Source organism: Giraffa tippelskirchi, chromosome 13 (assembly GCF_054371585.1).
Source record: "Giraffa tippelskirchi isolate mGirTip1 chromosome 13, T2T-mGirTip1v1.2.pri, whole genome shotgun sequence".
Taxonomy (NCBI): Eukaryota; Metazoa; Chordata; class Mammalia; order Artiodactyla; family Giraffidae; genus Giraffa; species Giraffa tippelskirchi.
Window position 1 is genome coordinate 84,513,078 of NC_137287.1, and position 25,751 is coordinate 84,538,828.

The 25,751-nt window shown below is 40.6% G+C and overlaps 1 long non-coding RNA gene across 1 annotated transcript; it reads right to left on the reverse strand.

Annotated features, from left to right (window-relative positions):
- Window positions 1-4,138: 4,138 nt before the first annotated feature.
- On the reverse strand, window positions 4,139-24,738 carry LOC145531303 (uncharacterized). Its single transcript, XR_014072346.1, has 5 exons — window positions 24,634-24,738; window positions 20,227-20,281; window positions 17,346-17,425; window positions 12,108-12,276; window positions 4,139-5,492 (listed from the first exon to the last, which is right to left on the reverse strand). It is a non-coding gene; the product is annotated as an uncharacterized LOC145531303 (long non-coding RNA).
- Window positions 24,739-25,751: the final 1,013 nt, after the last annotated feature.

A 25,751-nucleotide genomic window follows, 5' to 3' on the forward strand; every position in this document is an offset into this window, starting at 1 on the left:
CAATCTCTAGGAGTTGGTCAGGGAGGCCTGGCTTGCTGCAGTCCATGGGGTTGCAAAGAGTTGGACACGACTGAGCAACTGAACTGCCTGACTGTGTTTCATTCATCTGATAATCAGAGCAGCCTTAGGCGATAGGCACTGTCATGGCACCAGTCCTAGAAACGTTAAGACCAAGACCAGGGAGGCTGAAGAATGTGCCCAAAGCAGTGACTGATGCTCAGAGGATAAGAATGCAGGCAGTCTGGGTCCAGAGCCCACACTCTCACCTCTGTGTTCTGACACATTGAAAAGGAGAACAAACCTGATAGATTACTTTGTAACTTTTTTTTTCCATTTCATGATATGTCTTGGATATTTTTTCATTTCCTTACATAGAGATATAACTCATTTTTAAAATTACAAGCTAATATTCCATAGCATCAATGAATGCTAATTTACTTCGCCATTTGACATCCATGGATGTTTAAGTTGATTCCAGTCTTTTATTATTATAAACTTACAACAAATATTCTCGTATACTTTTTGTGTGTAATGTGGCAGCATCTCTAACTGACATACCTAAAAGTGAAATGTTGAGCTGGGGGAATGTATGTGACATTTTAATAGATGCTGGTAAATTTCCACCCAGGAAGACTTCACCAGCATTTCCAGCAACCAACATTATTTGTTATCTTTTTTTTTTCTTTGTGAAAAGAGTAGGAAAGATCCAAAAGCAATAGTTGATAGTTTTAATTTGCATTATGCTAATTATATCAGGATTTATTTTTACTATTTGTCTATTGATTTGTAGAGGTTCTAGATATATTCTGGACACTAATTCTATACATGTAACATATATTAACACATTTTCTCATTCTGTTATTCTGTTTCTTATTCTGTTATCTGTTTCTCATTAACAGATATCTGTTAATCTTTGTTGACTTCTATTATTCCACTGTTTTAATTTTATTTATTTATTTTGGCTATGCTGTGTGGCACACGGAATCTTAGTTCCCCAGGAATTGAACCGCGCCTCCTGCAGTGGAAGCACGGGGTTCTAACTTTTGGACCACATGGATGTCCTCCCACTGTTTTAAAGGTTTATGAGAACAAATCTTTCCTGTGTTTTTTATACTGCTTAAGAAATTCTTTCCTACTGGTTTTAATTGGACAGTTTTTATAACACAATAGCATTGAGATTTATTTGTTTACTTGCTTATTTATATGCAGGTGTTATTCTGAAATTTATTAATGTTTATAATGTAGGTATACTATACTTTATACTACTCAATTTCCCAATTCTATTTATTGAATAATTCTTTTGCTCTTCACTGATTTGGAATACTACTTTATCATTCATTTAATAAACATTACTTCTATTCTGATAATTGTAGTAAAATTAGCAAATAAAAATACAGAGAAGACAAAAATTATCATAGTACATTAAACTATTGTGTAGTTTTTCGATGCTTTCTCCTCAACCTGATTATTACTTTGTATAACTGACTTTCACCCTGTCACTTCTTACCATATAGTAAACATTTTCATATATCATTAACCAAGTAATTAAAATAACAGTGGAATACCATGTCTGGTATCAAATTAGCAGAGACTTCTAAAAACACAATACTTAGAGGTGGTGAAACTGGAGATTGATTGGACTTGACAATGCTGCTGGTAGCAACTTTTTTGTGCAAATGCTCTGGGAAAAAAACTGATAAAATAATTGAAGAGTATTGCAGTATTCATGTGCCCTGATCTAATAGTTTACTTGCAAGATATGTATCCAAAGGGAATAACCAGAGATGGAATCAAAGATTAATATGTAATCTGTTGCAGGTATTTTTATAAGACTAAAAATAACGAAAACCCTAAACTGTCTAACAAGGAGGATGGTTAGATAAACCCGGTTTATCTCACCAAGGTGCGTTGACTAATGCAGTGAGTGCAGTGGGCCTGGGGGGGCAGCCAGTGGTACCCTCTGCCACATGCTATCAGCTCCCACCTCCCTGACACGGGGGAGGCTGGCACTTTCTGGAGCCCTAGTGTTTGGCTGGGGCTCTGGCTGCCTCACGATGAGTCATAAGCACAAGTGACACAAGTCACCTCCAGGCCAGAATATTTAACTGCCAAACGGAAACACTCCAGGGTTAGCAAGGAGACCAGCAATGTTTGAAACAACATGCTAAGAGATGATAATCAGGAAACAACTTCTGCTAACCATGTTACAGGAAGAACAAACAAATCTGACTAGATGTTAGATTTGTTTCTTTTACTTTATTTTTATTTTTTTTTAATCATTAAGTCTTTTAGAAATTTTATTTATTTGTTTTTGGCTGCTCTGGTTCTCCGTTGCTATGCCAACTTTCTCTAGTTGCTGTGAGCTACTCTCTAGTTAAGGTGCACAGGCTTCCCATTGCGGTGACTTCTCCCCTTGGGGAGCACAGGCTCTAGGATGCAGATTCAGTAGTTGTGGTGCATGAGCTCAGCTTCCCAGCAGCACGTGGAATCTTTCTGGACCAGAGATCGAACCCGTGTCACTGGCACTGGCAGGTGGATTCCCAACCACTGGACAGCCAGGGAGGTCCTGTTGCTTTTACTTTAACCTTTGCCTCCTGTTGCTTCGTTCATTAAAAGAAATAATGGCTTTCCTCGGGGAGCCCTGCCCCTCTGCTTGAATGTTAAACAAAAGTGCCCTTGTTCAAGGAGACACCCTGACCCTGTCCACCTGTAAATGGCTGCAAGAAAGGAGAAATTAACACATCCCCTCCTTGATGCTGGCCAAGCCAAGAGATGTTTGGCAAGATTAATGGCCATTTTACTTCCTCATCTACTCCTCCTCTGTGTTCTGTAAAACAAACTGGCATCCAGATCCCATTAGATTATTTTTTGAGACATTAGTCGGCCATCTTCTCAGTCTGCTGGCTTTCCAAATAAAGTCCTTATTCTTTGCCTCAATACCTGTTTGCCAACATACTGGCCTGTTGTATGGTGAGCAGAGCGAGTGTGGACTTGGTAACAAAGGTAAATGGAAATATTGATTAAAACAAGCATATTTTATCGCTAAACAACAGCTTTTAGCCATGGATTCATACAGACAAGAAAAGGTTCACAAAATAATAACTGGAAAAACAGGATTAAAAACCTGTTATCCACATACAAAATCAATTTTGCTTCTGTGTATGCTTGTGCGTTGTCTGTGGATGTAGAAAATAATGTAACAAACACTAAAAGAAAAAAAAAAACACCCAACAGCTAAGTTTTTACCTTTGGATATTGGGTTTAGTGATTTTAATTTTCTTACATTTATTTCTGTATTTTCTAAAGCAATTGTATATTATTTTATTATTATAAAGCCTGTTTTCTAGATCTTGTAAGCATATTTTGTAATGGTTATATTTCAATATATAAATAAATTTAGCCTCTTCTTGTTGAATGTAAGTTATAGTTTTCCACTATTTTCATGAGATAGTGATTATCGCTGTGTGTAATTTTTACCTTGTGGATCAATCCTTCCCAAAGTATTGATAGTAAAGTTAATTACATTTACTCACATTAAACATTGTTTCACTGCCAGACTGTTAGGGACATTCACTCTGCTTATGATCACTGTGGATCCCAACATTAATTGTCCCTAAACTTCTGTGTTCTAAGGAAACATTGTATCAAAATACAATTTTTAGCATGGCCTTTTTTTTTTTTAACATTATGTTGTCTTTTCAAATACAGACAGGGCTAGGATTACAATCATCCCATCTTCACACCACTCAACAACATCTATGGCTTTATAGTATGGTAACCTTCATTAATGTAGATAATGATGTAATTTGGAGATCAAGAGCAGTGGCTTTGAAATAACAAAAGCCTTGAATTTAAACCCTACCTCTGCCACTTCAGAGCTCATGGACTTTGAGAAATTTATGTATGTTCTCTGGGACTTAAGGTCTCTGCTGGTGAACTTGGGGTCATACTAGTAGCCACAGCATAGACATCTAGTGAGGATTAATTGAACTATATGACAGTTTTAGCATAAGCTATATTATGCTAAACAGAGCATGAGCTCAGCAAATGATAGCCAATATTATTGTTGTTTAAATGTCCATTTCTATAAAATGCTGTTTATAAAAATTGGGAGTAGGAAAAGAGTCAAGCTAAGGAATCCAGAACAACTTGATTTTAATAAAAGGACAGATTATTTAGGGGCAAATCTCTGTAGCATTTTGTTGTCCTGTTTTTTTGGCGAATTCATCCGCCTCTATTCCCAATACCTTGTTCATATTACCGACTTCAAAGTGTCTTAATCTCCACTCTTTTCCCCACCAACAGCAGCCCCACATCCTCACTCTAAATATGAGCTGGAAGACAGCAACAACTGATTCTCCGTCTGAGCTTCTCTACATGAGCAGAGAGCTACCTTACCCTACTGCCCCAGCTGGTCCCCAGGACTTCACATTTCTGCAAACCATCAGCTCATCCCAAAGAAGCAATTTCTGTTTCAATTAAAATCTACAACACAGTTAGGATCTGGGAACTCCATGGGGAGTTTCACCCTTTCTAAGTATGAAATAGAGCTTCTCTGACATGTGCTGGGACTACTCTACTGCAAGTGTTGGAAAGGAAATGATCTTTTAAAAGATGAAATAGGCAAAAATGGCAAAGTCTCTTCTGGTTTTTCCTGGGGCGTTTTAAGGCATTTCCCCAAAGATCCCTGGTTAGTTCCATAACTTTTCAAGACCTGTTCATTGTGCCAGAGAAGGAAATGTACCTACGATTGCTCTTTGGGGTAATATTTAAGTCAAGACTAGATTTCAAGCTCCACTGAAGTGCAACATTTTGTGTTTTTGAAGAAGAAAATTTTGCTGGTAAAAATGCTGCTTTTCTTATAGAGCAATCCATAAACATGCTTTGACAACTTTCAAAATGGCTTAAAAGTTGGCTTATACTTCCAAATGTACCTAATCACATCTATTCTTTTTAGATCTATTTAAATGTTCCTTACCATGAACTGAAATTCTCCATCATTTCCCGTTATTCCTTCTCACATAGGCAGACTTCATTTTAATGTGCTTTGCTTTACTGCACTTTGCAAATACTGCGTTTTTGACAAATTGAAGGTCTTGTGGCAGCCCTACCTTGAACAAAGCTATTGGCTCCGTTTTCCCAACAGCATCTGCTTGCTTTGTGTCTCTGTGCCACATTGTGGCACTTCTTGCAATATCTCAAACTTTCCCATTATTATGGGGATCTGAGATCAGTGGGGGCTTCCCAGGTTGCTTTAGTGGTAAAGAACTCACTTGCCAAAGCAGGAGACATAGAGACGCAGTTTGAGTCCCTGGGTCAGGAAGATCCCCTGGAGGATGTCATGGCAACCCACTCCAGTATTCTTGCCTGGAGAATTCCATGGACAGAGGAGCCTTGAGGGTTATAGTCCATGGGGTTGCAAAGAGTCGGACATGACTGAAGCGACTTAGCACAGCGCAGTACATGATGAATTTCAATTGTCACTTCAAAAACTGTAGAAAAAAAAAAACAGAAATATTGCAATGTGTCATATTTTACTTCATTATTGCAATGATTGTTGAATACAATACATTTTTGTTGGCAAAGTGAGATTTATTTTTCATGTAACTCACTCCATATGAATAGTGTACTTCTATATTTAGTGGAATTCTCCTTTTCCACAGGTGTTTCTTTTGGACTTCCACAATCAGAGAACAAAAATGAGAAAAAAGTGTTTTCCTGCCTTCTGTTGGCTCATTTATCCTTGCTGTGACACAGTAGTGTTCCCAGCAACAGAATCTTCTCTGTTTGGTTGGGAAATGCACCTGCCAACCTGGCCTGGGCATGATAGATCGTAAACCACTCTGGTCCATGGGCTCCTCCTTGCATCTGCTGGATTCTGTTGCTGTGCCCTGGACTGACCACTGACACCCTTTCTGAGTCTCTCTTCCTCATATCCTCTGACATCACTTCTCAGGGCTGGGATGATCCCAGGCTCCCTCAGTAGCCCCTGCAAACACCTGGACCCACCCTCACCGTCACCTCCATAAAATGAAAAACATAGCCCTTGCCTTGATGCTGCGCAGAGCCCCAGCAACTTCCTGGAACATTTCAACAAACAGGAATGAGAACAGGCGCTGTTCTCAGCATTTTATACACCTTAACTCATTTAATTCTTGTACTAATCCTGTGCATCTTATTGTCATCCCCATGTTATGGGTGTGGAAATGAGGGACAGAGAAGGTAAGAAAACTGCCTGTGGTCACACAGCAGTATGTGGAAGGAGCCAGGAACCCCAGGTTCCATGAATTAAAAAAAATTTTTTTTTTAATTTGGTGGAGTATAATTGTTTTGCAATGTTGTGTTAGTTTCTGCTGTACATCAAGTGAATCAGCTATATGAACACATAAATCTCTTTTTTGGATTTTGTTCCTGCTTAGGTCACCACAGAGAATTGAGTGGAGTTTTCTATGCTCTACGGTAGGTTCTGATTAGTTATCTTACACATAGTAGTGTATATATGTCAGAGCTAAGTAAGAAAGAAAAACAAATATCATGTATTAACACATATATGTGGAGTCTAGAAAGATGGTACAGATGAACCTATTTGCAAAGTAGAAATAGACACACAGATGCAGAGAACAAACATATGGACACTAAGGTGGGAATGGGGAATGGAATGAATTAGGAGATTGGGATGCATGAATTCTTAACAGCATCTGCAGGCAGCCTTGGGATTTGCTTGGCCCTGAGGGCTCCAGATCCACCTGCCTCCCAGTCTCAACACCTGCCACTCAACCCCAACTTTAAAGCAAGTCATCAGGAGGTATTACTCTGACTTTTGGGTCTTTTATCTAAGAATATAGTTTTAGGCTCAAAGAGAACACCTGGTAAGAAGGATATTATTAGATCCATCTCTCAGCTTCGTCCAACTTACTGTCATCTCTCTTGCTCATAGTCCTGATTGATGGACTGACACACCATCAAGGAACTGCTAAATTGAAGGGAAATGAGATAAGGGTCAAATTAATCTTGCATTCGAGGGCTGTATACCTCTTGATTCCCGTGAGCTGAGAATCACAAAGATAATCCATGAAGATGATCAGATGTGGCTGCAGACCAAGACCAAAGTGCTCAATTGAATTTCAACTTACCTAGTTTTTAGATAGAAGTAAAAAGATGCAAAGAGGAGAAACATTTGTGACTAATATAATCATCCCAGCTTTTGGTCAGAATCTGGAATATTAGTATGTGGCAATAATATGACCAAAAATCCTCTGCTAATTCATCATGGCTTATACTTAAGATTCCCTAAAATCACTGGGTCCAAAGTCAGGCCACGTTTTGTCAGAATTTCCAGAGCTGAAGATCTTTATAAGATGTCACCATTCTGAATTTCTCAGACCACAGAAGGATTTCAATTCTTCCTCTCAACACTCAACTGCAAGTTGAACCTCAGGGCAGGCTCTCAGCTCAGCCATGTGGACATGCAACATTTGTCCTTTGTTGAGAGAGGGAAAAAGTGAAATATTTTGGAGAGATGATAAAAACTGGCTCCAGAAATAAGGGCCCCCCATGAGGGACCCATCTGTAAAAAAGACAGGGAGGAGTCTAGGTGGAAAGAAAAGGTCCAGTGGGTATAGGTGGGAAGGAAGGAGAGCAGGTGTAGATGGATGGAGCAATGAATTGCAGGATGACTAATCAGCCACTGGACAAAACTTACCTCCAAGGTAAGTGCTACTAATATTTGCCTTAAACCAGTGAAAAAACTGGCATAGGGTATCAGGGACACATGATCATTTGGCAGGTGGCAAAAACAGAGGTAAAGAAAGGGCTCTTGTTACACCTTATATCCAGAACAACTACCCACGCTACTGTTTTCAGTGCCCTTCTGAGTGTATTAGCTGATTCTCTCAGGTGATAACAAAGAGGAGGGGTTTAGACTACAGAGAAGGAACCACACAGGTATTATTTATTTGAAGATGACATCTGAATTTTTTGGTATTGACCATATGGTGATGTTCATGTGTAGAGTCTTCTCTTGTGTTGTTGGAAGAGGGTGTTTTCTATGAATAGTATGTTCTCTTGGCAAAACTCTGTTAGCCTTTGCCCTGCTTTGGTTTGTACTCCAAGGCCAAATTTACCTGTTACTCCAGGTATCTCTTGACTTCCTGCTTTTGCATTCCAGTCCCCTATGATGAAAAGGACACCTTTTTTGAGTGTTAGTTCTAGAAGGTCATGTAGGTCTTCACAGAACAATTCAACGTCAGCTTCTTCAGCATTACTGGTCGGGGCATAGAGTTGAATTACTGTGATACTGAATGGTTTGTCTTGGAAATGAACAGAGATCATTCTGTCATTTTTGAGATTGCACCCAAGTACTGCATTTCAGACTCTTTTGTTGACTGAGAGCTACTCCATTTCTTCTAAGAGATTCTTACCCACAGCAGTAGATATAATGGTCATCTGAATTAAATTCACCCATTCCGGTCCATTTTAGTTCACTGATTCCTAAAATGTCAGTGTTCACTCTTGCCATCTCCTGCTTGACCACTGTCAATTTACCTTGATTCATGGACCTAACATTCCAGGTTCCTATGCAATATTGCTCTTTACAGTATCAGACTTTACTTCCATCACCAGTCACATCCACATCTGGGTGTTGTTTTCTCTTTGGCTCCATCTCTTCATTCTTTCTGGAATTATTTTTCCACCAATCACCAGTAGCATACTGGGCACCTACCGACCTGGGGAGTTCATCTTTCAGTGTCATATTTTTTTGCCTTTTTATACTGTTCATGGGGTTCTCAAGGCAAGAATACTGAAGTGGTTTGCCATTCCCTTCTTTAGTGGACCATGTTTTGTCAGAACTCCCCACCATGACCCATCCTTCTTGGGTGGCCCTACACTGCATGGCTCATAGTTTCATTGCGTTAGACAAGGCTGTGGTCCATGTGATCAGTTTGATTAGTTTTCTGTGATAGTGGTTTTCATTCCATAAGAGGCTTATGGAAGCTCCCTGATGGGAGAGACTGACTGTGGGGGAAACTGAGTCTTGTTTTCATGGGTGGGGCCATGATCATTAAATCTTTAATCCAATTTTCTGTTGATGGGCTGGGTTCTGTTCTTTCCCTGTTGTTTGGCCTGAAACCAAACTATGGTGGAGGTAATGAAGAAAATGGCAACCTCCTTCAAAAAGTCCCATGCAAACACTGCCGCACTCAGTGTCCCCGACCCTGCAGCAGGCACCCACCAACCCACACCTCTGCCGGAGACTCCTGGACACTTACAGGCAAGTCTGGATCAGTCTCTTGTGGGGTCACTGCTCCTTTCTCCTGGGATCTGGTGCACACAAGGTTTTGTCTGTGCCCGTCAAGAGTCTGTTTCCCCAGTCTTGTGTAAGTTCTGTAATCAAATCCCACTTGCCTCCAAAGTAAAGTTGCCTGGGGGTTCTCAGTCCCTTTGCCAGATCCCCAGGTTGGGAAATCTCTTGTGGGTCCTAGAACTTTCTTAACAGTGCAAGAGTTTCTTTGGTATAATTGTTCTGCTGTTTGTGGGTCATCTGCTCGGCAGCCCTATGGTGGGGTTAATGGCAACCTCTTCCAAGAGGTTAATGGCAACCTCCTAATGGCCATCACCAGATGGTCAATACTGAAATCAGATGGATTATATTCCTTGCAGCCAAAGATGGAGAAGCTCTATACAGTCAGCATAAACAAGACCCAGAGCTGACTGTGGCTCAGATCATGAACACCTAATTGCCAAATTCAGACTTAAATTGAAGAAAATAGGGAAAACCACTAGACCATTCAGGTGTGACTTAAATCAATCCCTTACAATTATACAGTGCAAATGACAAATAGATTCAAGGGATTAGATCTGATAGACAGAGTGCCTGAAGAACTATAGATGGAGGTTTGTGACATTGTACAAGAGGCAGTGATCAAAACCACCCACAAGAAAAAGAAATGCAAAAAGACAAAATGGTTGTCTGAGAAGGCCTTACAAATAGCTGAGAAAAGAAGAGAAGTGAAAAGCAAAGGAGAAAAAGAAATATATACCCATTTGAATGCAAAGCTCCAAAGAATAGCAAGGAGAGATAAGAAAGCCTTCCTCAGTGATCAATGCAAAGAAATAGAGGGAAACAATAGAATGGGAAAGACTAGAGATCGCTTCAAGAAATTAGAGATACCAAGAGAATATTTCATGCAAAGATGGGCACAATAAAGGATAGAAATAGTATGGACCTAACAGAAGCAGAAGATATTAAGGAGAGGTGGCAAGAATACACAGAACTATACAAAAAAGATCTTCATGACCCAGATAACCACGATGGTGTGATCACTCACCTAGAGCCAGACATCCTGGAATAAGAAGTCAAGTAGCACTTAGGAAGCATCACTACAAACAAAGCCAGTGGAATTGATGGAATTCCAGTTGAGCTATTTCAAATCCTAAAAGATGATGCTGTGGAAGTGCTGCACTCAATATGTCAGCAAATTTGGAAAACTCAGCAGTGGCCACAGGACTGGAAAAGGTCAGTTTTCATTCCAACCCCATAGAAAGGCAATGCCAAAGAATCTTCAAACTACCACACAGTTGCACTCATGTCACACGCTAGCAAAGTAATGCTCAAAATTCTCCAAGCCAGGCTTCAACAGTATGTGAACCGTGAACTTCCAGTTGTTCAAGCTGGATTTAGAAAAGGCAGAAGAACCAGAGATCAAATTGCCAACATCTGTTGGATCATTGAAAAAGCAAGAGAATTCCAGAAAAACATCTACGTCTGCTTTATTGATTACTCCAAAGCCTTTGACTGTGTGGATCACCACAAACTGTGGAAAATTCTTCAAGAGATGGAAATACCAGACCACCTTACCTGCCTCCTAAGAAATCTGTATGCAGATCAAGAAGCAACAGTTAGAACCGGACATGGAACAATGGACTGGTTCCAAATTGGGAAAGGAGTAGGTCAAGGCTGCATATTGTCACCCTGCTTATTTAACTTATATGCAGAGTACATCATGCGAAATGCCAGGCTGGATGAAACACAAGTTGGAATCAAGATTGCCAGAAGAAATATCAATAACCTCAGAAACACAGATGATACCACCCTTATGGCAAAAAGTGAAGATGACCTAAAGAGCTTCTTGGTGAAAGTGAAAGAGGAGAGTGAGAAAGTTGGCTTAAAACTCAACAGTCAAAAAACTAAGATCATGGCATCCAGTCTCATCACTTCATGGCAAATAGATGGGGAAACAATGGAAACAGTGAGAGACTTTATTTTCTTGGGCTCTAAAGTCACTGCAATGGTGACTGCAGCCAAGAAATTAAAAGACGCTTGCTCCTGGAAGAAAAGCTATGACCAATCTAGACAGCATATTAAAAAGCAGAGATATTACTTTGCTGACAAAGGTCCTTCTAGTCAAAACTATGGTTTTTCCAGTAGTCATGTATGGATGTGAGAGCTGGACTATAAAGAAAGCTGAGTGTGGAAGAATTGATGTTTTTGAACTGTGGTGTTGGAGAAGACTCTTGAGAGTCCCTTGGACTGCAAGGAGATCCAATCAGTCAGTCCTAAAGAAAATCGGTCCTGAATATTCATTGGAAGGACTGATGCTGAAGCTGAAACTCCAATACCTTGGCCACCTGATGCAAAGAACTGACTCACTGGAAAAGACTCTGATGCTGGGAAAGATTGAAGGCAGGAAGAGAAGGGGATGACAGAGGATGAGATGGTTGGATGGCATCACTGACATGATGGACATGAGTTTGAGCAAGCTCTGGAAGTTGGCGATGGACAGGGAAGCCTGGTGTGCTGCAGTCCATGGGGTTGCAAAGAGTGGGACACGACTGAGTGACTGAACTGATCTGAATTTTTAGAAAACCTGAAAAAGAAGTTAAAATTTTAGTACTAATACCCAAACCAGGCAATTCTGTTCAATATAAAAACAAATACACCACAATTATATCTTTCTGACTATAAACCATGTTATTTGAAAACATGAGAAAAATGAGTCATGTGAGCAAAAATAAAAAGAAAAGCCAATTCCCCACTTCCCCAAAAAAACCCATAGAAATGACATTAGGAATAAATGAATAATTGTTCAAAAGAATCACATACACACCTTTAGAATTACTTGAAGATCATAAAATCTTAGGCTGGAAAAACATACCATGTGGTACAGAGGGTGATGGGTCATAGCACAAAGTCAGTTTCCCCCAAATGACTGCATCAGCTTCATACTCTTCATCAAAATCTTGATGGAATTTTCTTCGAAGATCAGAGAGATTTTTCTGGAAAGATAACCAGGCAAAAATAGCCAAGACTTTTACAAAAGCAGAAGAAGAGAACCACTGAACATTGCGCCTGCTACCAGCTGGAGTGGAGACTGTTACAGTAGCAACGGCTTGTAACTAGCCCTCTTAACTAACTCGTGTAACTAGTCCTTGGGCTTCCCTGGTAGCTCAGTGTTAAAGAATCTGCCTGCAATGTAGGAGATGTGGGTTTGATCCCTGGGTCAGGAAGATCCCCTGGAGAAGGAAATGGAAATCCACTCCAGTATTCTTTCCTGGGAAATCCCATGGACAGAAGAGCCTGAAGGGCTACAGTCCATGGGGTTGCAAAGAGTTGGAGATGACTTAGCAACTAAACATACACACACAACTAGCCCTTGTAATGAACCCTTATAAAAATCCTATGTTATCTTTCCTGAGCTATCACAGTTCCCTGCTTCCAAAAACTTCATGCAAAAAGAACCATGATATCCCCTTTCAGCAGAAGTCAGAAGGCTTTTAGTGCCTATTCACAAAATCACACAATCAATAGCAGGTATTTGCATAGCACCATGCAGTTTTTTTTTAGCATCCATCTGCTTACCTGCTATGCTCTGAGCTACAAAAAATCAGAGGTAGCAATGGTGTGAAGTCAACAATGGGCCAATGGACCAGAAATGGGTGCCTTGGATTGAATATGTGATGGAAGAAACATCATTTATCATGGAATATAATATTCTTCAAAAATTGGTGCTGAACACTTACTTAGCTGCTTTGGAAACAGAAAACAAAACAATCTCACATTACATGACTTACTAAAGTAAATTCTACTTGGATTAAGGCACTGAATGGAAAAAGTAAAAATTATTATTTTTTTACAATATGGAAAAATACATCTAAGTCCAGATGTCCTAATGTTGGAGAAGGGCTTTCTATTAATATACATGAAAGAAAACAAAAGGGAAACAAAATAGGAATATTTAACTACCTAAAATATCAAAAATATCGGAACTAAATCAAAACATCTTAAATAGGTTAAAATTGCCATGAAATGTCTATGTTAGTATAGAAAGAGCTCATAATATTTTGTGAAGGGAGCTTAGAATATATTTTGAGCTGATAATAAGATCCTGTTCTACAGTTTCCTAATTCTAGTTCAAAGACTTTATGCTAAGGAAAACCATCAACAATGAAGCCAAAGCTGAAAGGATCTTCCCAGAAACAAACTTTGTCCTAGCAAAAGCTACAGCATAATCTAAAGAAAGGAACACATTCAATAGGAGAAGGAGTTAACTAATTCTTGTCCATCTCTATGAAAAACACAGTGACGTGGGAAAATCTGAGGACAAAAGTTTGAAACTATGTCTATACTTAAAAAAGAGAAAAATAATTGTCAGATTATGCATTAAACATCCAAACGTGGTGATGAGAGACAGTGGGCTAGAGATCCTTACTTTGTTTTTTATTTTACTTGTTTTTAAATTTCTGCAATATTTTATTTTGTATAGTGAAAACAAACCATGTTTACCCTGAGAAAAGAAGAAAATACTAAATGGAACAGCTTGGTTTAAGATTACATATCAAACAGTGCTGCGATGAACATTGGGGTACATGCGTCTCTTTCAATTCTGGTTTCCTCAGTGTGTATGCCCAGCAGTGGGATTGCTGGGTCATATGGCAGTTCTATTCCCAGTTTTTTAAGGAATCTCCACACTGTTCTCCATAGTGGCTGTACTAGTTTGCATTCCCACCAACAGTGTAAGAGGGTTCCCTTTTCTCCACACCCTCTCCAGCATTTATTGCTTGTAGACTTTTGGATAGCAGCCATTCTGACTGGTGTGAAATGGTACCTCATTGTGGTTTTGATTTGCATTTCTCTAATAATGAGTGATGTTGAACATCTTTTCATGTGTTTGTTAGCCATCTGTATGTCTTCTTTGGAGAAATGTCTGTTTAGTTCTTTGGCCCATTTTTTGATTAGGTCATTTATTTTTCTGGAATTCAGCTGCAGGAGTTGCTTGTATATTTTTGAGATTAATTGTTTTTCTGTTGCTTCGTTTGCTATTATTTTCTCCCATTCTGAAGGCTGTCTTTTCACCTTGCTTATAGTTTCCTTTGTTGTGCAAAAGCTTTTAATTTTAATTAGGTCCCATTTGTTTATTTTTGCTTTTATTTCCAATATTCTGGGAGGTGGGTCATGGAGGATCCTGCTGTGATTTGTGTCGGAGAGTGTTTTGCCTATGTTTTCCTCTAGGAGTTTTATAGTTTCTGGTCTTACGTTTAGATCTTTAATCCATTTTGAGTTTATTTTTGTGTATGGTGTTAGAAAGTGTTCTAATTTCATTCTTTTACAAGTGTTTGACCAGTTTTCCCAGCACCACTTGTTAAAGAGATTGTCTTTTCTCCATTGTATATTCTTGCCTCCTTTGTCGAAGATAAGGTGTCCATAGGTGCGTGGATTTATCTCTGGGCTTTCTATTTTGTTCCATTGATACATATTTCTGTCTTTGTGCCAGTACCATACTGTCTTGATGACTGTGGCTTTGTAGTAGAGCCTGAAGTCAGGCAGGTTGATTCCTCCAGTTCCATTCTTCTTTCTCAAGATTGCTTTGGCTATTCGAAGTTTCTTATATTTCCACACAAATTGTGAACTGAAAGAGACACGTGTACCCCAATGTTCATCGCAGCACTGTTTACAGTAGCCAGGACATGGAAGCAACCTAGATGTCCATCAACAGACGAATGGATAAGGAAGCTGTGGTACATATACACAATGGAATATTACTCAGCCATTAAAAAGAATACATTTGAATCAGTTCTATTGAGATGGATGAAACTGGAGCCCATTATACAGAGTGAAGTAAGCCAGAAGGAAAAACACCAATACAGTATACTAATGCATATATACGGAATTTGAAAGATGGTAACGATAACCCTATATGCGAGACAGAATAAGAGACACAGATGCATAGAACAGTCTTATGGACTCTGAGGGAGAAGGTGAGGGTGGGACGATCTGAGAGAATAGCATTGAATCATGTATATTATCATATGTGAAACAGAACACCATTCCAGGTTCAATGCATGAGACAAATGCTCAGGGCTGGGGCAATGGGATGACCCAGAGGGATGGGAAGGGGAGGGAGGTGGGAGGGGGGGTTCAGGATGGGGAACACATGTAAACCCATGGCTGATTCATGTCAATGTATGGCAAAAACCACTACAATATTGTAAAGTAATTAGCCCCCAACTAAAATAAATAAATTTATTTAAAAAAAAAAAGAGAGATTACATATCAAACATGATTCCATGATCATAATTTTCACTTATCTATCCACACATAGAAGTAAATACATCCAAAAAAATCATGGTAATGATCTGAGGGAATGTGTTACAGGAACTTTTCTATTTCCTTTTTACTGATTTTTATACTTTTCAAAATATAACGGAGACGGCAGTGGCAACCTACTCCAGTACTCTTGCCTGGAAAATTCCATGGACAGAGGAGCCTGGTAGGCTGCAGTCCATGAGGTCACAAAGAGTCGGACACGACTGAAGCAACTTAGCAGCAGCAACAGCAGCAAAATATAAACAATTTTATCTCCTTTTTCTAACAAGAAAAAAATAAACAATGTACTTTTGTATAAAGACAGATCTCAAGGAGTCTGCTTTCTGCTCCCTGCAGGCAAAATTCTGAGTGTTTTTTACTGCATGTGGTTGCTGTTGTTCAGTTGCTAAGTGGTGTCTGACTCTTTGCGGCCCCACGACTGCAGCATGCCAGATCCCTCTGTCCTCTACCATCTCCTGGAGTTTGTATGTGGGCACAAACCATTTCATCAACTTGCAACTCTGGCTTAAATTCTACAGGCACCATCCCACTTTTGTTTGTGTCTTGTGTAAATTTCCAGGAGGATGTGGGTGCAGCCTTAGGAGGAGGGGTCACTTGTCTATGTGTCTATGTCTTGTGATGGATGTCTCCATCACATCCTGCAGGTGTGGTTGAAGGTTGATTCCTCGAGGGAAACAGAGACAGGCCGTTGCCGGCAGAGCTGTAGGCATGCTCTGGCTCAGATGGATGTCACCAGAAGAATGTTTAGAGCCAAACCCTGGAAACTGTGACCCCAGGAGAAGTTCCCAGATGGAGAACGGTAGCATGTTTCCATGTCCTGCAACTAGGGTTTCTGTTAAGTGTTGGTGAAGGTGAGATGGACTTGACCATCGCTGTGATGGGATTTGCTGAAAAATTTAACCCTGATGTTTGTATTTGAACACTTGCTGCCTCTAACAGCTGCAAGTTCCCTTCCTCTCAGCTGAAGGCTGCCAGCAGGAAATGACTGCCTGTGGGCTTCTGTAAATGGCAGAGTCCAGAAAAAAAGAGGATGTCGACCTGCCCAGCACCCGTCTCTCAGCAGGTCACAACACTCCTTCCCTACAGATGCGTCTTCCTGCCTCCTCACACCCTGGACTTTTTCCTGACTTTGCTTTTCACACCACGTTAATTCATGCCTTACGTGCTTTTTTCTATCCTGCTGTGTGGCTGTCAAACCTCAGGTTTGGTAGGTGGCCATGGAATTGTGCCTCCAGCACTGTAAGGAGAGTGGGGGTGGTGTCGACACCACTTAAGACAGGATCTTTCAGCGCCAGGTGTAGGGGCTAATGATGCAGAGCCAGCATCACTTCCAGCGCTGAATGCCTGGTACCTCCTTCACCGGAGTGGGCCAGGTGGTCAGACATCACCTGTGTTCCAGGAGGTGGTTTCTCTGCACCCAGGATTGACTGAGCCGTGTCCAGAGGCCTGGCAGCCAAAACACGGTGGAGTCTTTCCAAACGTAATCTTCCATTGAACAAATCTCTATTCTGTCTACATGGTGGTGTTGCCGGCAGCTGTCCCTCCAGACCTCAGCTGCCACATGGCTGGGATCCCCAGCTCAGAAGTCTAGCTGATGTTCTGTGCCTCTTGAACCCCACGGGGAAGGGGCAGTTCATGGGGATCTGCTGGCTGGTGGAAAAGACAAATGTTCGGTTGTGTTTTCTAGAGTGAGTTGGCTGACAATTCCAAGCTCTGGATTTACATTTTAAGACCCACTTACACGACAGTTGCATCTTCTTTTATAAACGACTTGAAGAGTGGTCAGAAGAGCTGGTTAGAACCTGAGGCCCAGCAGTCAGTCTGGGGAGATAAAGGATTAAACAGCAAATTACATAGGCAGACTATTAACCGCAGATGGTAAAGAATCTGCTTGCAATGCAGGATACCCGGGTTCGATCCCTGGGTTGGGAAGATCCCCTGGAGAAGAGTATGGAAACCCAATCCAATATTCTTGCCTGGAGAATCCCATGGACAGAGGAGCCTGGCAGGTTACAGTCCATAGGGTCGCAAAGAGTTGGACATGATTGAATGACTAACATATTAACCCCAATACACAGTGTTTTAAACACTTTCATCCTTCCTAAATCCCTTCTGCATCCCTGAAAAAGTAACAGAAAGTAGAAGTTTTTTGGCTTTTCCTGGAAAATGCAGGAAGATTATAGCCTAGAGTAGGCTTTGAGGCTATAATTCTAACCAAGTGAGAGGCTCTGCCAATGGATGGAGCCCTATAGTTTCCCCAAGGATCCCTCCATGGTCAGGGTCCTCGTCTGTCCTGTAACAACTCTGCTAAGTTCCTATTCTTTCTTCAATTTTTCTCATGCCCACTCTCTTTGCCTCTGACTTGCTTCTCTGATGAAGACTGCGGATACAGAGAAGTGAAGTGTGGTAAGGATGGACCAGGTCTTGCCAGTGGGTGCTGAAAGATTGCTTATTTTAGCAAAAGTTTTACATAGGGTTCCCTTCAGAAGCCTCTCCAACTGGGCTGTCCTTTGAGAGGGGAGTACTTACTCAGAGAGGAATAGAATTTAATATAAACATTCCTTGCCCCCCAAAATGAATCAACGCAAAAGACGAAAGCCTGGTCTCGGATTGTCTATAAAACTGGCTGTTTCAATAGCTAAACTCACAGAATTGCCTTCCAATTAATTTGGAGTTTGGATGGAAAACATTGTTCAAACTTTTGCCCTAAATCATTCAACAAGCAACTACTTCTGTGCCCTTCATATAAGCCTGGTACTGTGTACTTAGGTTTTATTTCTCCAGAGCCAAAAAAAAAAAAAAAGATGAAATCTACGAAATTGCTGCCTGGATTGGTACACCACGTGCAGAAGCTGTGGTTCCTTCAAAGGGTATCACAGAGCCCCTTCTCCCCCTGCAGAATACAGACCTTGTCTTTTCTTAACAGAACTTTGTCAGGTGCTTTCTTTGACAACAGGAGGATTTTTATTTGATGGAGAATTTCCAAAAGGACTTAATCCAAATTTACTCTGTGGAATTGCAGGATGGTCCAAGATTTGCCTGACCATAGCTTTGAAGGAATGGGTATGCCAGAAATCCCTGAATCTCATTTATGACCTGACCTCCCTGACAACAGAGACAAACAAAATGACACCAGCTCTGTGATGCCAAAAGGAGAATCCAGTCAGCAAAGGCTTGGGTTTAATTCCATCTTGTCTTCCCTAATGAGGAAAAATCACCTAGCATAAAACTCCTTTACGTTATCACAGATCTTGGTCCCTGATTTGAAACAGTCCATCCAGGAAACTCCAAGTTTGGGGTCAAAGTATTGAGGAATGTCCTGAAATGTGATGAGGTGGGAAGTGAGCGACATTTAACTTCTAAGAAAATCTACCAATTGAAAGTGTAATTAGGCCACTTAAAAAATAGTGATATAACTTGAAGATTAGATGACCAGTGTTAAGCTTTTGATTTTTTTCTCTCTCTCTGTCTATATATATATATGTATACGGTGTATAATATGAGTCATTATGGTTCATGATAATTGTAATCTCTGCCAATCTGACATGGAAAAACTCCAGAATTCTTAGTGCTTGTCTGATCCACTGTGGAGGGCCCTTTGAATTAGTGTGTGTACAGACCATGCATAACAAGTGCCCACAAGTGAAGGAAGTTCAAAGATAGTAAAAGTGCCTTTAATAATTTTGTCTTATGTAATTGTCTAGTAATAATTTTTATTTTCCTAATAATAGTCTGTCTATCTCAAAGTTTAGGCATGAGCTTTTTTTTTAAATGCATGCTTGTATTAATTTTTATAAGCCACAATTAAAAATAATATGTGGTATTCTATTTTACTGTTGTTTTGGTACTCTTTGTATTTCCTGAAATGTCAGCTATGCCATAGGGGGAAAAAATATGAGTCCATTTTCTTTGCAAGACATCGTGGTAACAGAACCACTGAAACAAAAGAGGACTTACAGGACAGTATTTGGATAATTAGTTTAATGCTAATCTAAATGATTCTATTTCTCTGCAAACTTCATTATTTCAGCAACAAGAATCCGTCTTATGTACATAAGAAACAGGAAGTATGCAAGCATATACCTAACATTGGTAGAACAACCCCCCCAAAACAGAACACATATTACATATTCATTTATTAGCTTTTAACTACTCAGAAATAGTTTAAAAATACCATAACATTCACAGCTTACAAATAAACTAATTTTTTTTACTTGTCTGAGGAAAAAAAACAAAGAAATCTTTTTCTTAAACTCTTTAAAGTAATCCGTAGTCATTTACATTTTTGAGAAGCCATTTCCTTCTAGATTTTTAAAGCAATATAAACATTTATGTGCTACCAAAATACTCTAAGCCTAAATATATATTTCTATATATTTTTTATGGTTCTGAGCTCACTTTATGGGCAATGTAATTTTGGGAAACTCATGCATACTACTTGGAAAATACTTCTGAATTTTATCTTATTGTTATCTAATTAATAAATGGATTTTCAGTGTAAATAGAAAAAAAAGATATAAAATATCTAGAATGAATGTAATTTTTGTAACCAAGCAACTCTGTGGATTTGACTATGCATACCATGTTTTAAATTTTGCCCTTTCCCAAACCCCAAGTCGTACCTTCAACTTCTGGCTTCAAACATGCCCACGGAAACAAGACCCTGGAAGTCTGAGACTGAAAATGAAAAAGGCAAAGTAAAGTTCTTTAAAGCATTTAGTCATCTTGAAAATAATCACATCAGAGAAACATTCATGTATGCGTTTCTCTATTTAAAAGGTGGTAGAAAGTGAAAGCAGAACATTGATTCTGAATTCTAACAGGCTTGATTTAAATTTTGATCTCTTGATGTCTAAGCAGTTTTTCCTCCTATGTCTCTAAAAGATGCCTGACTTGAAATGTATTCCTGTCCTGCGGATGCCATACCCTGTAGTTTGGGAATGTGTGGGAGAGAGAGTTACGGCTGTAGAAAGAGGTAAATACAAAATGCAGCCGTTCCCTCTCAAAAGAGTGCAACAGTTAGTCCTACCACTTTAGCAATGATAGTGTTTCAAAACAGTATTTTAAAATTGGAAGAGGCCTTTTGAGCTCAGAGCTGTGTGTAGACCCGGGGCTGCCTTGCCCAGTCTTCAGTTTCTCGTGTGTAAATAGACTAGCAGGTTCACCCACGGGACCTGGACCACCGTAAGTCAGCATTCCAGCATGGCTCAGGGACACAGGTTACAGGTGTTGACTAAAAAGATGCACTACATGAGAGCTGCGAGTTAAATTCTATCTGGGGCAAAACGAGGATAGCTCCTCAGAGAGCTCAGAGAGACTGCTCCAAAGAGGCAGTGAGGGAAGGTCAACATATAAGATTTCCATGAAGGAGGAGTTCAATGCAATCAGTGCTCACTTTACAAAAGGTTTTCTGATAGTCACAAGGAGATGTCACCATCAAGGGATTTAGTGCTTTTCTAGATATGAGGAGACACAAGGATTGGGATCATGATATTAGTTCCTGAAAATATCTAACTATCTAAAGACCTGTTTATTTTCTTGGGCTCCAAAATCACTGCAGATGGTGACTGCACCCATGAAATTAAAAGACACTTGCTCCTTGGAAGAAAAGTTATGACAAACCTAGACAGTGTATTAAAAAGCAGAGACACTTTACCAACAAAGGTCCATCTAGTCAAAGCTATGGTTTTTCTAGTAGTCATGTATGGATGGGAGAGTTGGACCATAAAGCAAGTCGAGTGCCGAAGAATCGATGCTTTTAAACTGTGATGTTGCAGAAGACTCTTGAGAGTCCCTTGGAGGAAATCCAACCAGTCCATCCTAAAGGAAATCAGTCCTGAATATTCACTGGAAGGACTGATGCTTAAGCTGAAGCTCCAATACTTTGGCCACCTGAGGTGAAGAACTGACTCATTGGAAAAGACCCTGATGCTGGGAAAGATTGAAGGCGGGAGGAGAAGGGGATGACAGAGGATGAGATGGTTGGATGGCATCACTGACACGATGGACATGAGTTTGAGCAAGCTCCAGGAGTTGGACAGGAAAGCCTGGCGTGCGGCAGTCCATCAGGTCGAAAGGAGTCAAACATGACTGAGCGACTGAACTGACTACAAGACCTGTTCCACCAGTTTCCCTGGAGCACAAAGTGCCTCACTCTCCACCCTGAATTCCCTTCAGGGAGTCTTGAGGGTCAGCAGCTGCAGTGGCATAGGCAGATGGCAAAAGCCCTTGTTGTTGTTGTTCAGTGGCTGGTGAACGCTCTTGGCAAGTGTGTTTCCTCTTGACACAGGAAAACGGAGAGGGGGTATGCGAGATGTCTGGGGGAAAGTTGGGGACATGTCCTCAACATAACTTCTTTCTCTTTCTTTATTACGTTTTCTACAAGTGGGTGAAGATTCAATTCAGTCTCTCATTCATTTCAAGAGGGAGGTGTCAAAATCACAGCAAACAGAAAGAGCCCGCCTCCTCCACCTGCCTGGTATGAAGAAATAATTCCCGGGTCATTTCCTGTGTTTCATTTTGTTTTGTTTTGTCTGAAGGACTGAGTCCCCACCCCATGAAAGTACTAGTGAATTAATTACTGAGTTATTTTTCTTGCAGCGATTTTAGTGTTTTATTAGTTTTTCTACCTCACATCACTAGTGATTTAAGTCCACTCCAGCATCTGAAATGTTACAGTTCGATAAAATAAGTAAATTAATAAAATCTAAAGTGCTTCCAAGCTGGGCAGACGCCTTTCGGTATGCTATGCTTTTACTGCTCTTCCCAGCTGATATTTATAACTCAGCCCATATGCGGTTATAAAGATTTATTATGAGCCTGTGGAATAAGTTCTGTTAATGTGTACAGTAAACGTCCAAGTTTTGACTCTGTGAGCCTTGGAGATTTCTAACAAGATGAAGCCATCTTGACCAGGGGCCAAGCCGTGCACCGTTGGAATGAAGCCTTGTATTGACGAGCACTAAGCTGTGCACCCCAGACTGTATGCACCACGTGTGTGTGTGTGTGTGTGTGTGTGTGTATGTTTGCCGAAAAAATTTGTGAAGGTCAGGTAGGTATTTTTCTTCTTCATCACCGTCCTCAGCTGAGAAGTTGAAGGATCCATTGACCAAAAGTTGAAATGGAAATTTTTAAGATGATAAATAAAAGCTGGACTGAAAAGCCAGGCCAGAGCCAGCCAGAAGTACAGTGAATGGGGCGTCTGTCCACGACCTGGCTGGCTGAGTTCAGCTGCTGGGCGGTTACTCCAGGCTCATCAGGAGAGAGAAAGTTGCAGCCACCAGCTGGTGTGGATCCTCACCACCTCCCCTTCCATGGCCCAGCCCTCTCCTTTCACTTGCTTCGTTCATTTTGTGACACTTCTCTTGTCCTTAATGTATGTGTTTATTTTTTTCAACTGAATATCTGCCTTCTGGGGAAAAGAAAGTTCTTAAAATAAAACAATAGCATGAGATAGTTTCAAAAGGTTTGCAGTACTTTTCTTGACCTTGACTGCATTAGAATCATCTGAGAAATCTTTAAAAATATAAAAAAGTCCTTCCCAAGTGCTGTTGGAACATGGCTTTTTTGTTTTTTTGTTTTTTCCTTAGAGAATCCCCAACTGCTAATATGCAGTTCAGTTCACAAATCTTTGACCTAAGTACCAGTGCTAATTCTGACTCAAGGATTAGAGAATGGTGAAAAAGTGACCTTCCATAGAAGTTTTGAAAATAAGTAACGTTTGTCTACTCCCCAGAACTTCACAATATCTGAAGATAGCTTGAGATGCCTGATTAATTCAACCTAAAATTTCTCTATGTGATGATTCAATACGTGATTCTAGTATTATCAATATTATAAATGGACTTTTGTCCCAAATGAGCAATTAATGTAAAATTTCAGAGAGTAAATAAACCTGGACTGACGCTAGAAAAATTCTGAGGACCTCTCTACGTGTTACTTACGACTCAACAGCAGTCTTCTCGGATGGTTATCCATCTTTGAAATAAGCAGAGAGCCCTGGATTTTAGCTGGACCTGTTTGTGGTTGGACAACATAATCTTCTCTGTCAATTTCCTTTCCAAAGCATGCTTGAAATCTATGCATTCTCCCCACTCCGTTTCCACTGCTGCCACCACCTATCCAGGCAACTGCGGTCTCCAGAGCAAAATATACTAGCATCTTCATCTCCCTCCAAACCTGGTCTCCACATGAGCTATGTCACCACCTCCCACTGACGTCTACTTAAAGTCCTTTATGCCTTTTCACAGCACTGAAAACAAAACCTGGACTCCTCACCAGGCTACAGGTACCGCTGGGTCCTCTCAAACACATGGACTATGCTCTCTGACCTCACCCATCATGTGTTCTCTCACTTCTTTCTCACTGGGAGACTTTCCCCAAGCTGCTGCTTCCCCTAGACGTGCTTTCTGCCTCTGTTTCAGTCTTTATCACCCTTTGACTCAGCCTGTTTTTCGCTCCTTTATGACATTTCAAGTTTGCAACCTTCCATTGTGTTTTGTCTGTTTAGCTCCTGTTCCAAGCCTGTCTCCTCCATTTCAAATGCAAGTCCTGGACTTCCCAGGTGGTGCTAGTGATAAAAAATTCACCTGCCGATGCAGAACACATAAGAGAAGTGGATTCAATCCCTGGGTCGGGAAGATCCCCTGGAGGAGGGCAAAGCAACCCACTCCAGTATTCTTGCCTGGAGAATCCCATGGACAGTGAAGCCTGGCGGGCTACTATCCATAGTGTCACAAAGAGTCAGATACAGCTGAAGCGACTTAGCACATACGCACCCACGTATGCTCCAAGCCTGTCTCCTCTGTTAGAACGGAAGTCCCCTGAGGGCAGGGACAAAGATGTTCCCTGTTTCATCTACAGTTTCTTGAACATGCTTTGTGTGTATTGACTGCTCAAGAGATATTTGTTAAATGAGGAGAGAAATAAAAGAAATAATCTTTCTTCTTTCCTGTCCTTTTCCTTAAACCTGTCTCTGTGTTGCTCCATAGTGCCACTGATATGGAATCCAGGTGACAACCTCCACTAACCTTCTTCTGGAGGGTCCATTCTTAACTTGTGGACTTTGGAAGTAGGAGAGAAACCCCAGATGGGGTTATAGCACCAGCAAGCTCACACTGATCACCAGGTATCATGCATTCTGGAATTCTGTAGTCCTCACAACAATACAGTACATTATGAACTATGATTGTTCCCATTCTATAGATTTACAAACTGAAGCTCAGAAAGGAAAAATACTCACCCAAGCTCACCTAACTAGTAAGTGTTGGACCAAGCGTTTTGACACCAGATCTTCCAGGCTAACCCACTTTTCTATGCCCCTCAAGGGAGGGTACCACTTATTAATACACCTCGCAAAACTGGCCAGGAAGGCAAGACTAATTTTACTTGGCAGTTGTGATACCATGCAGGCTTATATTAAGAAGGTTGGCTGTTCCAAATCTTCCCCTGCGCTTATGCAATTGTGTATTTTAAAACCAAACTATGGGATTTTACATTTATTTCCTTTGAATAGTATCACATTTATTTCAGTGCTCCTTTGTTCAAATCTTCTAAATATCAGTGAATATTTAGAGTGAGAAGAACATGGACACCAGAGCAGGACAAGCCTAGGTTCAAACCCCAGTCTGCAGTTCAGGAAAGTGTAATGATGGGCAAGTTATTTAACTTTTCTGAATACTGGTTTTCCTCCTTAGTAAAGGGAGAGTGCCTATGTAGAGCTCTGTGTGAGGGCTGAGAGAAATCTACCTGTAAAACATGACACCCTGCACTTTACATGCGGGGCCAGCCGCGATGTTGGCTTCCTGTCTCCTGCTCCACACATCAACCAGCTCTTCCAGCTGTGTTATCTGAGCTTCTCGCACACAGTAGACTGTTGTTCTGTAGCTTTTGAGTCATCCATCAAGTAAACTGTTCCCAGAGGCAGCGGGCTTTTAAGGGGAGCTGTCTCTTCCCCTGAACGCTTACCTTCTTCATCCAAGGGATCAACTCTCACACACTTGTGATCAAAATGACCTTGATTTGTAGGGAATACACGCGATGTTGCCCTATTGCAGCTAGGTTTATTTGGGGGGATGTTTAAGGCTTTACACTCTATCTTAAGCTTCTTGGACATCTGAATAAACACTGGCATGAAGCATAGTAAAAC